General features: G+C 40.4%; 1 long non-coding RNA gene across 2 annotated transcripts in view; it reads right to left on the reverse strand.

Annotated features, from left to right (window-relative positions):
• Positions 1–10,916, reverse strand: part of LOC148721188 (uncharacterized) — a 12,310-nt gene extending 1,394 nt beyond the window's left edge. Inside the window, exons 1-5 of one of the 2 annotated variants that reach the window (XR_015993362.1) lie at positions 10,779–10,897; positions 2,676–2,753; positions 1,586–1,650; positions 839–1,206; positions 1–39 (exon numbers count right to left, since the gene is read on the reverse strand). The exon at positions 1–39 is cut by the window's left edge and continues 29 nt beyond it. This is a non-coding gene — a long non-coding RNA (uncharacterized LOC148721188). Of the gene's footprint in view, positions 40–838; positions 1,207–1,585; positions 2,754–10,778 lie in introns of both variants that reach the window. The other variant, XR_015993361.1, reaches the window with a different exon arrangement.
• Positions 10,917–14,481: the final 3,565 nt, after the last annotated feature.

Below are 14,481 nucleotides of genomic sequence, written 5' to 3' on the forward strand. Positions count from 1 at the left end.
TTGGCTGCAGAATAGCTGTGCTGTTGAGCTATCTTGTCCCTATGGATTTAAAAAAATACACTGTGAATATGAGATTAGAAAAGAAGTCTCAGGCAACAGTTTACATTACTTGGCTTAAAATTCTACCATAACTTAGATGGCTTTAATTTCACAAGTTGGACAACATACCCTGACGAATGTGGAAGTTGAATAAGAATTTAAGTAAAAATCATAGTTAAGAAAAGGTAATGGTCAGATTCCTATTTGCCATGTTCATGTATGATTGAGAATGTCTGTGTTATTCGTCACAGGCTGGCAAATCAGTCATTGTTAACTAAGGTTAAAGACGACATCCCAATTTAGTTTGTCACCTCTCTTGGGATCGATTCAATCTAAAACATTGATATGTATACTTTAAATTTCGCTACACATGTATAAGAACACAACTGTTGACGCATAGCTTTTTGCTCTCTCTCATTTACATGCCGTGTAGATTGAGTAATGAACTCGCTTTGTTGAAGCTCATATAAATACATTTACCCACAAAATTGTACTATAAATCTTCGTTAAATTTCTAACTCGGGATTGAGCCGAGGCATTTAAATTTGGTAAACAACAAAATTTACGCTACGGGTAAGTTTTCACACCGCGGTTTATCAGTTTCCACCTCATCGTACACTGACGAGAATGGAAAATTTCCGAAACATACCAAAGCATTTGTAATCTGTAATTTAGTAAAGGAAAAAATGCGATTTCCTTAAATGAAACGTTCGTTATTTGGATTTACGCCTCAGGGCATTATGGAAGCTACGGCAAATTAGAGCTAATTCGCCGAATGAAACACAAAAATACCACTCACCTCAGCTGTAGACCTCACATCTGCACTAAAACAACGTCTTCTAAAAAAATTTCGGTAGATACATCCATGTTCGCCTTCTTAATGTGTAAAGGCTCTGATCTAAACTTTGAACGCGCCGTGCGGTAACGGCAGCCATTTTTTTAAGTTTTGAAACTCTGCTGGGGGTCTCAAACCAAGATAAAACCCAGGCCTCAAACTACTTGAGTTCAGGCTAATTTCTCTAAAACCTAATAGGAGTAAATCATACATTTTCATAAAGAGGTCAACAAAACTCTCCTCATTATTTTAATCTGACTTCATTCAGTCTTGTTCCCAGGGGATACAAGCCTTGGGAAACAATTTCTTTTTGTCCTCTCTGATACTATCAGCTGTTAAAAAAAAAAACAAGAAAAACACTGTTGCCTTGAATTACTGTAAAATATTGTAGAAGTCTGAGCTTTCACCACTCAAAGGCATCATCCGGGACGGATAAGATAAAATATTTCACGAGGGCCGAATAAAAGGGAGAGAAGTGTCACTATATCAGTGAGCTAGTGTCACTGTGATTGATCAGCTGTACAGGTTCTCATAAAATTTTTAAGATACCTCTTATTTAATAAGTTGAAAAGTAAGGTTGTGAAGGGTGTATCTGATGTTTTTGGGTAGCAAGGATAGATGAAGTTGAATATAATTTTTATCTGGATAATAATTGATTTATTTAACTATTATTACAACAGGAGGCTCAGGATGTTATTTGATTTTATTCACCTTTAGGAAACAGGCTGGTTTTTCTTTTTTAGTTCACACCTCTCCAGTTATGGTAGAATTCTCATCTGTTGAGGTTTAGGGGTAGTTTGAGGAAAATAAAATGATCAGATTTCAATAAAATTTTTCAAGTCATAAGGCACATGTGATGATATTTTGAAGACTGACGATTGAAAATAACCTTCTTTCCTCTGCTAAAAATCCCCCCAGGTTATGACGACCAAAGCCCTAGTGATAACATTATCTTACTTTTCTCAATGCGACAGTTACATTTTGTGTTTCAGTGTCGTTCACGCCGGCTGTGATTCGTGAGAAAAACTTTTCAACCAAAACCCAGATTTCTGTGAAATTTAATGTTTTGCTGAAATTGCAAATACATTGCACTGCAAGTTGAAGCTCTCAAACACTTAAAGGAAAGTGAGTACTACAAATGTACTCGATTTGTTGAGATAGCAGTGACACAACTCAATTACTTTCCAATACGTCTGTGCTCGACAGGCCTCCTGTATCATTAACAAAAAGTATCATCTACATCGATCGCACCACTAATTATTAGAGAGTACTGGAATTGAACTGGATTGTACACCCTTTTGCTTTTGGAAAATCAATCGAGTGCGAGTTCCTTTCGCCCATGCACCGCACAACGATATTGAAGACTACGACGCTTGAATGAAAGTTATAGAGGGAAAAATTGATAAGAAAAGCTATCTGAAGAGGTCGTGACCCTATTGTTTTCCGACAAATTTTCCTCCTTCACTTCAATCGCGGGAAACCCAATCCGGCGCGTAGTGAAGCGTTAAGCCTTGGTGAAACGGCGCATGATAGTCGATGATAGTTGATGACAGTCGATGATAGTTGAAGCGCGCGCTTCTGTTTGACCACCAACTATCATGCACTATCATCGACTATCACCAATTAGTATATACTAAAACAGTGGATAGCGTTGAAGGCGCGCTCTGATTGGCAGGTCAAACTCCGAATATCCTTTGCTATTTACCTCCGAGCAACTCAGAGGTAAATAGTGTAGCTAGCTAGTATCCGCTAGCTAGATATATATATATATCACTGTCATTAGTTCCTCTTGTGTCCTTACAAAATACTTGTCTTGGCTCCGCACTATCTTTCAAGCTTTGCAACCACCTCACTTCATCCCAAAAGACTCCACTGTGTTCTGTGTAAAAAGGAAAAACAAAATACAGAAAAAAAGTCAACATAAAATCAATGTAGAAATCAATCGGAATTAACACTCCTTCATCGTAACACTAAAGAGCAATCCGGCCCGACAAGAATCATCGCCAACAATCAATTCTATACAACAAATTCTGGTATTGCCGCTAGCTTCATCAATATTTTGATTTTGTAAGCCCTACACTTGCCAGCTCCCTAGGGAATTATGTTGGCAACCCCCTTACATACAGAAAATCTTCTCCTCCCAGTAGTTTTGTCATTTAATTAACTCCCATAAGTGACCAAGACAGAATTTCTCCTTACAATATCTATTCAATATCTAGCAGAGAAGTACTGACAATAGCTAAAAACATCAGTTAGGGGATTTTAGGTTGATCCAATAAAAAATTCTCCAAACCAACTTCATAAGAACTCTATGGCAGACTGTAAGGAGAATCAAGGTAAGGAGACCTCGCTAGTGAAGTTGTAGATAAATGAACAATTAAGATAAAGGCAAAGAACGAAAAATTGCAACATCTCAATCATGAGGTCAGTTAATTCATACAGAACAGGACGATTCCTTGTAAAAATACACTGGCCCAATCAAAAAAAGAAAACATAAATATACATTTATAAGCCCTACACTTCCCTGCTCACTAGGGAATTATGTTTGCAACCTCCTTAAATACAGAAAATCTTCTGCACCCTGGAGTTTTGTTGTTTAACTCCCGTAAGTGACCAAGACAGAATTTATCCCTACAATATCTATTTTCAATATCTAGCAGAGAAGTACTGACAATAGCTAAAAACAGTAATAAGGGGATTTTAGGTTGATCCAATACAGAATTCTCCAAACCGACATCATAAGAACTCCATGGCAGACAGTAAAGGAGATTAAATTTAAGGAGATCTCGCTAGTGAAGTTGTAGATAAACAAACAATTAAGATAAATGCAAAGAACGAAAAATCGTAACATCTCAATAATTAGGTCAGTTCATACAGAATAGGATGATTCCTTTTAAAAATACACTGCTTCAATCAAAAAAAGAAAAAAAGATATACATTGATAAGCCCTACACTTGCCAGCTCCCTAGGGAATTATGTTTGCAACCCTTAAATACAGAAAATCTCCTCCTTCCTGGAGTTTTGCTCTAACTGAGGTGACTCAAGGACAGGTTTGTAATCTCTTCTCTAAATGAGATGACAGCAGAACTCCACTGCATATTCCAAATGAATTGATGAGGATTGCTTCTGAGAATCTCTAAAAAACCTTCATGGCATAAATTTCTATGGAGTCCACCAAGACTAGCACAGTACCAGATATTTTCAAACTATCTCCAGTGACTTCAATCTGTTTATAGACATGGCATATCATCACTGCGCCAGGAGAGAACCTGCCCATATTACAGTTCTATCACCCTTTAGTAGAGTTCTTATTGATCGATTGATTGATTGATGGACTTATTTACTCAACTTTAATCGTACAGATCTTCATCCTTTATCATCCTTTATTGTTACCAAGACAGAATTTCTCCCTACGATATCTAATATTCAACATGTATCAGAGAAGTAGCGAGAATAACTAGGAAAACATAAGTCAGGGGATTTTAGGTTGGTCCAGTAGAAAATTCTCCAAGCCGACATCATAAGAACTCTATGGTAGACAGTAAAGGAGATTGAATAGTCCATTTTACAGTTGTGTGCTTGGTTACCAAGCCTTTGAACGGGAGTGAGGCTAGGGATGACCTTGTTATGATACAAACCTTGCTGCCTTTCAAATGTAAATCACTTTGTTATCATGCTAGCTCGATAGAGGTCTCTATCACAACAAGGTCGTCTTTAGCCTCACTCTGAATCAAAGGCTTAGCAACTAAGAACACAACTGTAAAATGGCCTATTTAAGAAGATCTCGCTGGTGAATTTGTGGATAATATAAATGAACAATGAAGGTAAATGAGTAGAAAGAATTAAAATCACAACATCTCAAGAATTAGGTCAGTTCATACAAAATAGGATAATTCCCGTAAGTACTAAAAGAAGGGAATGACCTAAAACCACCCGCAAAAATCTAAAACCACCTACAACCACCCACAACCACCACCTACAACCATCAAAAACCACCTACAACCACCACCTACAACCATCTAAAACCACCTACAACCACCCACAACCACCAACTACAACCATCTAAAACCACCTAACACCACCTTCAGAATACTATTGTGTGACAATTTGTGACAATTTAAAAGCACACAGGAAATGTTGCTGTATGTCTCACATGTCATGACCAAGTTACTAAAACAAGGAATGACCTACAATGAGCTACCATGGAAACAAGGACTGACCTAAAATGATCGACAACGATTTACAATATGACCTACAATGAGCTACAATGGCCTACAGGGAGCTATTATGAGTGTTACAAAAAATTGTGGTGTGGCTTGTGTGACTTTCTAGGCCCATGATGGTGTGATGGTCTCTTTGTTTTGCTCTCTAAAAATTTCAACGAGTTAAAGCAGGCCAAATATGTCTCATAGTCTCGCGGTGCTGTGATACATGACCTTATTAATGGTTTTGATATGAAAATATCAATGAGTAAAAGGTGCTGACAGGCCAAATACGACTCATAGCCTCATGTTAGTGAAAAATTATGGCAGGCTTGTTATATAAGACCCTCAAAGACATCTTAACCCTCACCTAAACTACATATATGTTACATATATGTGACATTTATGTATCTGTAACATATATATGTGAAATTACTTGACATGTGTGTGACATATATGTATAGATTTAGGAGCAATTGTACGTATATTTAACATAGATGTAATATCTAACAAGGTAAATTAACACATATGTAACACCCCTTGCCAAAAAAGATGGCCTTGAAGTATACTTTAAGTATACTAGAAGTAATGGTTATACTGCAATCATACTTCAATAATACTTCAATAGTGCTGCACTTACTAAAGTACATCTGCAGTACCCTTTCTTAAGTACACTTTAAGTATACTGCTCAAGAGAAAATCATGTTATTTATTGTTGATGTTGGGTTCATTGGTGTACTTTCAGTAAACTTCTCATGTACTAAAATCCCCAGTAATTCTTCAACATTCCTAGAAATTCCTTAGATTTCCTTGGAATTTCCTGCAAATTTGAGATTCGCAATATTTCAGGGAAGGCATTGATGCTCTGAATTGGAATTCCTAAGAATTTCAAGTCCTGTTGGCTATGAATGTGGAATTTTTCTTGGGATAATTAAAAAGTTTCTGATGTTAGACAAGTAAAATACAGGAGCTTCTAGTCATGTGTTTGATAGTTAATGATGCAAAAAATATGACAGACACATTTAGTGATTAATAGCTGCCTAAAATCATTATATTAGCTTTGGAAATTGTCTAACTGCTATAAATCCTTCATCATTTACAGCATTTGTTCAATAAAAGTTGAAAGAGGAGAACAGTGTCACAATTTTAAAGTCCATAAAACAGTACGGGACAAATGTACCAAAAGCAAGAGAGGCATTTCCAAAACAGCGAGACAATAAGATGAACTTTATTACTTGTAACTGTACCCTTACCAAAATTAAGTATATTTTTAGTATACTAATTCTGTAATGAAAGTGTACTGCAAATAAGATACACAAAGGATACTTTCAGTAGACTTTAAGTATGGTTTACAGTGCTACTAAAAGTATACTTGTAGTACACTTGGTCCGACCTTAAAGTGGAACACCCAAAAGTATACTTGAAGTATACTTGAAAGGTACTTAAAATTTTGCAGTGCACTTGAAGTATAGTTCATGAGTAGAAGCAATAGTGGCAAACTGAGTGGTACTTAAAGTATACTTTAAGTTATGATACTTAGAATGTATTCAAGATAACTATTATAAATGAATGGCATGCATACATGCAGCCAGTCAAATTAATATGCAATAAGAAGCATGCACCCTCTAGTTCATATGGCATGTGTTCAGCTTTATTATATACTTGGTCAAGTCAGATAGGCATTGAAACGTATAAGTATGAAATTCATTTCGTTAATGAATTTGGTACAACTGTCCATGACAATTAAATAAGCAAAATTTGTAAAAGACCGCTTCAAAATTGTCTTTTAATGTAAAAACAAATATATTTTACAATGAAATCCATCATTCGATTATTTTATAAAGTTATTACAATAAATTCCATGCAAATTAGAAGTGACTCTCATAATGTTGGGATACTTAACCAAAATGAGTTATTGTTTCAAAAGAAAGAATATCCATAAAATGGAGTTCATCATTCAATCATGTACAACAGAAAACAGATTTCATACAAATCAGCAGTGTCTTACCATGTCTCTAGCTGGGATTAAAGCCCACAAAAAAAATGGTTGTCATAAAATGTAAGAAATTTATCATAAAAAATGGACTTCACTATTTAATAATTATAAAAGTAAGCAACTTGTGCAAATCATAACAGCAAATAGTTTATCTAGTGAGCATCCAATCATATCATATTAATTCATGTTAATAAATGTAATCAACAAAATTGTCTACTTTCCTAGCCGGTTTCCAACCACTTGCCCTTGTGGTTAGTGAACAAATTGAATTTCCAGGAATTCCTGGGAATTCTTAGGAATTTCAACTGAGAGCACCAATGACTTCCCTGAAATACATTGAATTTAAAAACTTGCTGGAAATTCCAAGGAATTTCAAGGAATGTTTAAGAATGACTGGGAATTTTAGGAATACTTGAAGGCAACTTATATCAAATAAATACATGGCTTGCATTATCTCTCAACTATAAATTCAAGTAGTCAATGAAATTTATTTACATGCTTAATTAACTGAGCTTTACATGTTGATTATTTGCTGTTGTCTATTAACTGCAATATGTAGTAATAGGATGAAGTTTCTTTTTCTATTCTTAAAAACTTCATAAAAATTATCCTCAATTACAGCTGTTAATTAAAAATAGTCCTACTGAATCAGTAAATTTTGTTTGACACAATCTGTTGATTCTTTATCATGAAATGCAATAAGTTGGGTCATGTTTATTGCAAGAAATACTATCAGTGAAAAGATAGTCTTGAAAAGAATCAATTGATTTGGGATGATGATAGAAATATCATTTTATCCTTTCCTCCTTGAGTCAGGCTTTGACTTAATTAAATGCAGTTGTAACTTCTTTGGATAAAACTCTTGCGTATTAAAATTAAAATGTAAGGTGTCAAGCAGCATCTTTATGCGATATGTTGTTTGTTTTTGTTGATTCTGCAAGTTAAAATTGAGAGATTTCTTCTAAAGTTGGACTGAACACTCTTGGGAGTGAAAGGCTTAATTACATTAAAAGAATTGACTTTTGAAAATGAAATTCTTGTTGAAACTGTAGTAATTAATTGCATTGAAGTTATCCCAAACTGCAGACTTAAGCAGTTGTTTTTCTTTTTTCTGGTGGCCTCGCAGCTTGCCAAACGCAAGAAAAATAATCCTGAAACCTTTAGTCTATGGATAGATTTATTTCATTGTAAAGCATAAGCTTAAGAAACTGTGTCATGCAAGTGACCGATTCACTTCACAGGTTTGATCACATACCAAATATTACAATTTGTACCCACCACTAACTTTGAGAATCGTAAATGGCCGCTCAAGCCTTGTACTGGCCAGTCAATAACTGTTGTCTCTTCTTTTAACTTCATGGCGCCAACAACTTGCTTTCCATTTACAACACTACTTAAATTTCTACTGTATTTAGATCATTTTTGAAATAGATGATTGTAATCACAGTTTCTTTAATTAACCTCAATTGACATGAATTTTTAATGATTCTGTCATTGTTGTACTATAATCGTTTTAGCAAATTTTTTCCATTGAGAACTGTTATAATTATAAATAGAAAAACTTAAAACTGAAAAGAAAATGAGAAGGTCGCTCTGTGCGGGAGCAAGCACAACCTATCTCACAATAGGTAGCTCCCATTAATACTTTTTGTCACATATGTCAAATGTATGTCACATATATGTGGCATATATTTTATATTTATTTGTGTAAAATTGATATGTTGACATATATGGCACATAACTGGACATAGGTTCTAAATTGCTACATTTGAGACGTGTGTCATATATGTGACACATATGTCAGATAAATTATGTTACATGTATGTGACATATATGTTACATATATCTGCTACATATGTATGTGACAGATATGTTACATGTATGTGACATATGTGAGATACATATGTAGCAGATATATGTAAAAGATATACATGTGGTTTTGGTAAGGGCCATTAGAAAGGAACACCTATACTTTTCTATTTTCAAAATAACCATCCGTTTTAGGAAAGAAAAAAGCCATAGGTAGTTCAAGTGGAAGTAAGACTCTTATAAAATGTAGCTGCTTGACTCCTCATGCAGGTTTTGTAAGTTTTGCTTTTTGAAATGAAACCATTGAAAGCAGGCCTTATACCTCAGCATTATCATCAATGGCAAAAGTGAGGAAAAACTGAGTAAAATTTTCAGGTGGGTTTTGAAGCACTTAGAGACATTAAAAAATACTTGACTTAAATATTGTAACCTCTGCAGAGAGTGAAGATTGACTTTTTCTGATGTTTGTTACATGAATGTTTATCCCCTCTACTAATGGAATTAATTAAAGTGCCTATAAAATTTCCAGTAGACCAACCATGAGTATAAATGAAAACATCCATTTGGGGTCTTTTAGCCCTTTAACTCCCAAGAATTGATGATAATTAATTGTGACCTCCAATTGCTCCACATTTCCTGGTAAAAAAATTGGGGAGAATTGAGTTTTAGAGCAAGATAACTTCTACCTAATAAGTTTGAGTATTGTAGTGCGTGTAGCTTAGTGCCAACCAATTTTCAATTGTGTAGGAAAATGAAAATGAAATTTCATTTTAGTTTTTCGTTGCGCTGTAAAAAAAAGAAGTTGGACTTGAATGTTTTCGTATGGACTTTGGAAAAGGTGTTGCACGTGAAGTCAAGTGGCTATCTTGAAAACAGGGAGTGGGGAATCTTTAAAAGCGGGACTCTCAAGTAGCGAGAAACTTTAAAACGAGAAATATTTAGGGGCGTAAAATGAACCCGCCGAAATGAATGAGCGGTCTGGTGAAGCTGCTCTTTTATTCAATTTTACGCAAGGGAAGCATGAAAATTAACGACTGTTGACACAGGTAAAATTACGTTGCAATTAAAAGGGCAGTCAGCAGATACCTTGAATGCTGAAAATGGTGAAATTGTTAAAATTATTTAGGCATGAGAATCTTTATTTTCATCAAGATATTTGGTTGCTACAATTCTGTTTATAAGAAAGCGTAGTGAAGGGCTTAATTTGTCGTTGTTTGTTCAAGGATGAAATAAAGAACTTTTTGTGACCAAAATGTCGCTCTTGTTCATTTACAGTCATAGGAAACGGTACTATCAAGCACCGACTTTAATAAGGACGTGTGGGAAGGCTTTACAAACGGGGATTAGGCGAAAATAAAGGGCAAAGGCAAAATGGGATTAGGCGGAAAATAAAACTTGATGAAAGGTAACAGGTACGTGAAGAAACAGAAACATTTCGCGCTCTAAGAAATAGGTAGAAAGCTGAATATTGTGATCCAAAAATACTAACTGTAGGCATAGTTGGTCCCTTCTACTAACTATGCTTTAGCACGCTTAAAATTGGGAAACTTTATACTCGTTGAAGTTTGCAAAAAGTTTTGAAACATTCGTTGGCTGTTTTATGGTATGATATGAAATTTTCACTTGAACACGACAAGGACTTTGACTTGAGTTGAAGAATGAAGAAGCATAATATTTTCTAGAAAATTGTAGTTGTTTGGAAAAAAAAGTCGCTTGCAAGTTTAAAGATTCCTAGGTGCTGTAGAAGATTAGACATTTGGGAAGAATTATAAATGTTATAAATACGCTGTACCCGAATGAAGAGCGCGCATTATCTAAATGGCGTTGGTTTATGGGCAACCATATGGAGTAAAGTTGAAGCCTAAGCAAGGTTGTTATAAGTGAGCAAGTTACTTACAGAAATCCTGCGATTGGAGATGAATTGCAGCTAGTTCTTTGCGCAAGAATAGCGGTCCGGGCCTGTGAATAAACATTTAGATGGCAATATACAGTAGCGTGCGGATGGTTGCTGCGAATAAATGTACGTAACGACCCGTATGTAGGTGATGACGCGTGAAGGAATTGTGACGTTGCATTCGAGCGGCAAAGTGTAGTGAAGTGAAGTTTTAGTAATGGCGGGCGGGTTGAAAGGAATAAAGGGTGGAGTTATGTTGTTTTGGTTGATTTAGGGCCGCCTGGTGACGGAAGGGCATCATGAAGCCTGGAAGTCCGTAAGCCTTGTGTATCATTCAAAGAATGGAGTGATAGGAGACGGGGGCCAGGTGGAAAGTGTAAAAGCAACTCTCTATGTTAAATGCGCAAATAAACAAGCATGGCGCGTGGAGTTTTAGAGCTTGTAGAGTGGGGGTTTTAGGTGTGGTGTTGAACAGGCGAGTTGCTTTTAGACTTAGATAGATTTTGATATATGCTAAAAGCGCTACGGGTGCTCGCGAATGAAATTTCGGATATGCAAATGTAAATGGGCACGGCCGCGTGGCATGCCTGCAAAATCCGAGAAAACGCGCGCTGGTGGCATGTTGAGAGCCCTGGCAAAGATGGGATACGTGAGCAGGGAGGCTGAAACTCACTGAGCTTGTAGTCCAGCGGGATGGGTATTACGGCGCACAAAGCGCGCGTCTCAAACAATAGGCACGGCCGCGTGGCATGCCTGCAAAATCCGAGAAAACGCGCGCTGGTGGCATGTTGAGAGCCCTGGCAAAGATGGGATACGTGAGCAGGGAGGCTGAAACTCACTGAGCTTGTAGTCCAGCGGGATGGGTATTACGGCGCACAAAGCGCGCGTCTCAAACAATAGGCACGGCCGCGTGGCATGCCTGCAAAATCCGAGAAAACGCGCGCTGGTGGCATGTTGAGAGCCCTGGCAAAGATGGGATACGTGAGCAGGGAGGCTGAAACTCACTGAGCTTGTAGTCCAGCGGGATGGGTATTACGGCGCACAAAGCGCGCGTCTCAAACAATAGGCACGGCCGCGTGGCATGCCTGCAAAATCCGAGAAAACGCGCGCTGGTGGCATGTTGAGAGCCCTGGCAAAGATGGGATACGTGAGCAGGGAGGCTGAAACTCACTGAGCTTGTAGTCCAGCGGGATGGGTATTACGGCGCACAAAGCGCGCGTCTCAAACAATAGGCACGGCCGCGTGGCATGCCTGCAAAATCCGAGAAAACGCGCGCTGGTGGCATGTTGAGAGCCCTGGCAAAGATGGGATACGTGAGCAGGGAGGCTGAAACTCACTGAGCTTGTAGTCCAGCGGGATGGGTATTACGGCGCACAAAGCGCGCGTCTCAAACAATAGGCACGGCCGCGTGGCATGCCTGCAAAATCCGAGAAAACGCGCGCTGGTGGCATGTTGAGAGCCCTGGCAAAGATGGGATACGTGAGCAGGGAGGCTGAAACTCACTGAGCTTGTAGTCCAGCGGGATGGGTATTACGGCGCACAAAGCGCGCGTCTCAAACAATAGGCACGGCCGCGTGGCATGCCTGCAAAATCCGAGAAAACGCGCGCTGGTGGCATGTTGAGAGCCCTGGCAAAGATGGGATACGTGAGCAGGGAGGCTGAAACTCACTGAGCTTGTAGTCCAGCGGGATGGGTATTACGGCGCACAAAGCGCGCGTCTCAAACAATAGGCACGGCCGCGTGGCATGCCTGCAAAATCCGAGAAAACGCGCGCTGGTGGCATGTTGAGAGCCCTGGCAAAGATGGGATACGTGAGCAGGGAGGCTGAAACTCACTGAGCTTGTAGTCCAGCGGGATGGGTATTACGGCGCACAAAGCGCGCGTCTCAAACAATAGGCACGGCCGCGTGGCATGCCTGCAAAATCCGAGAAAACGCGCGCTGGTGGCATGTTGAGAGCCCTGGCAAAGATGGGATACGTGAGCAGGGAGGCTGAAACTCACTGAGCTTGTAGTCCAGCGGGATGGGTATTACGGCGCACAAAGCGCGCGTCTCAAACAATAGGCACGGCCGCGTGGCATGCCTGCAAAATCCGAGAAAACGCGCGCTGGTGGCATGTTGAGAGCCCTGGCAAAGATGGGATACGTGAGCAGGGAGGCTGAAACTCACTGAGCTTGTAGTCCAGCGGGATGGGTATTACGGCGCACAAAGCGCGCGTCTCAAACAATAGGCACGGCCGCGTGGCATGCCTGCAAAATCCGAGAAAACGCGCGCTGGTGGCATGTTGAGAGCCCTGGCAAAGATGGGATACGTGAGCAGGGAGGCTGAAACTCACTGAGCTTGTAGTCCAGCGGGATGGGTATTACGGCGCACAAAGCGCGCGTCTCAAACAATAGGCACGGCCGCGTGGCATGCCTGCAAAATCCGAGAAAACGCGCGCTGGTGGCATGTTGAGAGCCCTGGCAAAGATGGGATACGTGAGCAGGGAGGCTGAAACTCACTGAGCTTGTAGTCCAGCGGGATGGGTATTACGGCGCACAAAGCGCGCGTCTCAAACAATAGGCACGGCCGCGTGGCATGCCTGCAAAATCCGAGAAAACGCGCGCTGGTGGCATGTTGAGAGCCCTGGCAAAGATGGGATACGTGAGCAGGGAGGCTGAAACTCACTGAGCTTGTAGTCCAGCGGGATGGGTATTACGGCGCACAAAGCGCGCGTCTCAAACAATAGGCACGGCCGCGTGGCATGCCTGCAAAATCCGAGAAAACGCGCGCTGGTGGCATGTTGAGAGCCCTGGCAAAGATGGGATACGTGAGCAGGGAGGCTGAAACTCACTGAGCTTGTAGTCCAGCGGGATGGGTATTACGGCGCACAAAGCGCGCGTCTCAAACAATAGGCACGGCCGCGTGGCATGCCTGCAAAATCCGAGAAAACGCGCGCTGGTGGCATGTTGAGAGCCCTGGCAAAGATGGGATACGTGAGCAGGGAGGCTGAAACTCACTGAGCTTGTAGTCCAGCGGGATGGGTATTACGGCGCACAAAGCGCGCGTCTCAAACAATAGGCACGGCCGCGTGGCATGCCTGCAAAATCCGAGAAAACGCGCGCTGGTGGCATGTTGAGAGCCCTGGCAAAGATGGGATACGTGAGCAGGGAGGCTGAAACTCACTGAGCTTGTAGTCCAGCGGGATGGGTATTACGGCGCACAAAGCGCGCGTCTCAAACAATAGGCACGGCCGCGTGGCATGCCTGCAAAATCCGAGAAAACGCGCGCTGGTGGCATGTTGAGAGCCCTGGCAAAGATGGGATACGTGAGCAGGGAGGCTGAAACTCACTGAGCTTGTAGTCCAGCGGGATGGGTATTACGGCGCACAAAGCGCGCGTCTCAAACAATAGGCACGGCCGCGTGGCATGCCTGCAAAATCCGAGAAAACGCGCGCTGGTGGCATGTTGAGAGCCCTGGCAAAGATGGGATACGTGAGCAGGGAGGCTGAAACTCACTGAGCTTGTAGTCCAGCGGGATGGGTATTACGGCGCACAAAGCGCGCGTCTCAAACAATAGGCACGGCCGCGTGGCATGCCTGCAAAATCCGAGAAAACGCGCGCTGGTGGCATGTTGAGAGCCCTGGCAAAGATGGGATACGTGAGCAGGGAGGCTGAAACTCACTGAGCTTGTAGTCCAGCGGGATGGGTATTACGGCGCACAAAGCGC

This window comes from Stylophora pistillata, chromosome 11 (genome assembly GCF_964205215.1).
Source record: "Stylophora pistillata chromosome 11, jaStyPist1.2, whole genome shotgun sequence".
Taxonomy (NCBI): domain Eukaryota; kingdom Metazoa; phylum Cnidaria; class Anthozoa; order Scleractinia; family Pocilloporidae; genus Stylophora; species Stylophora pistillata.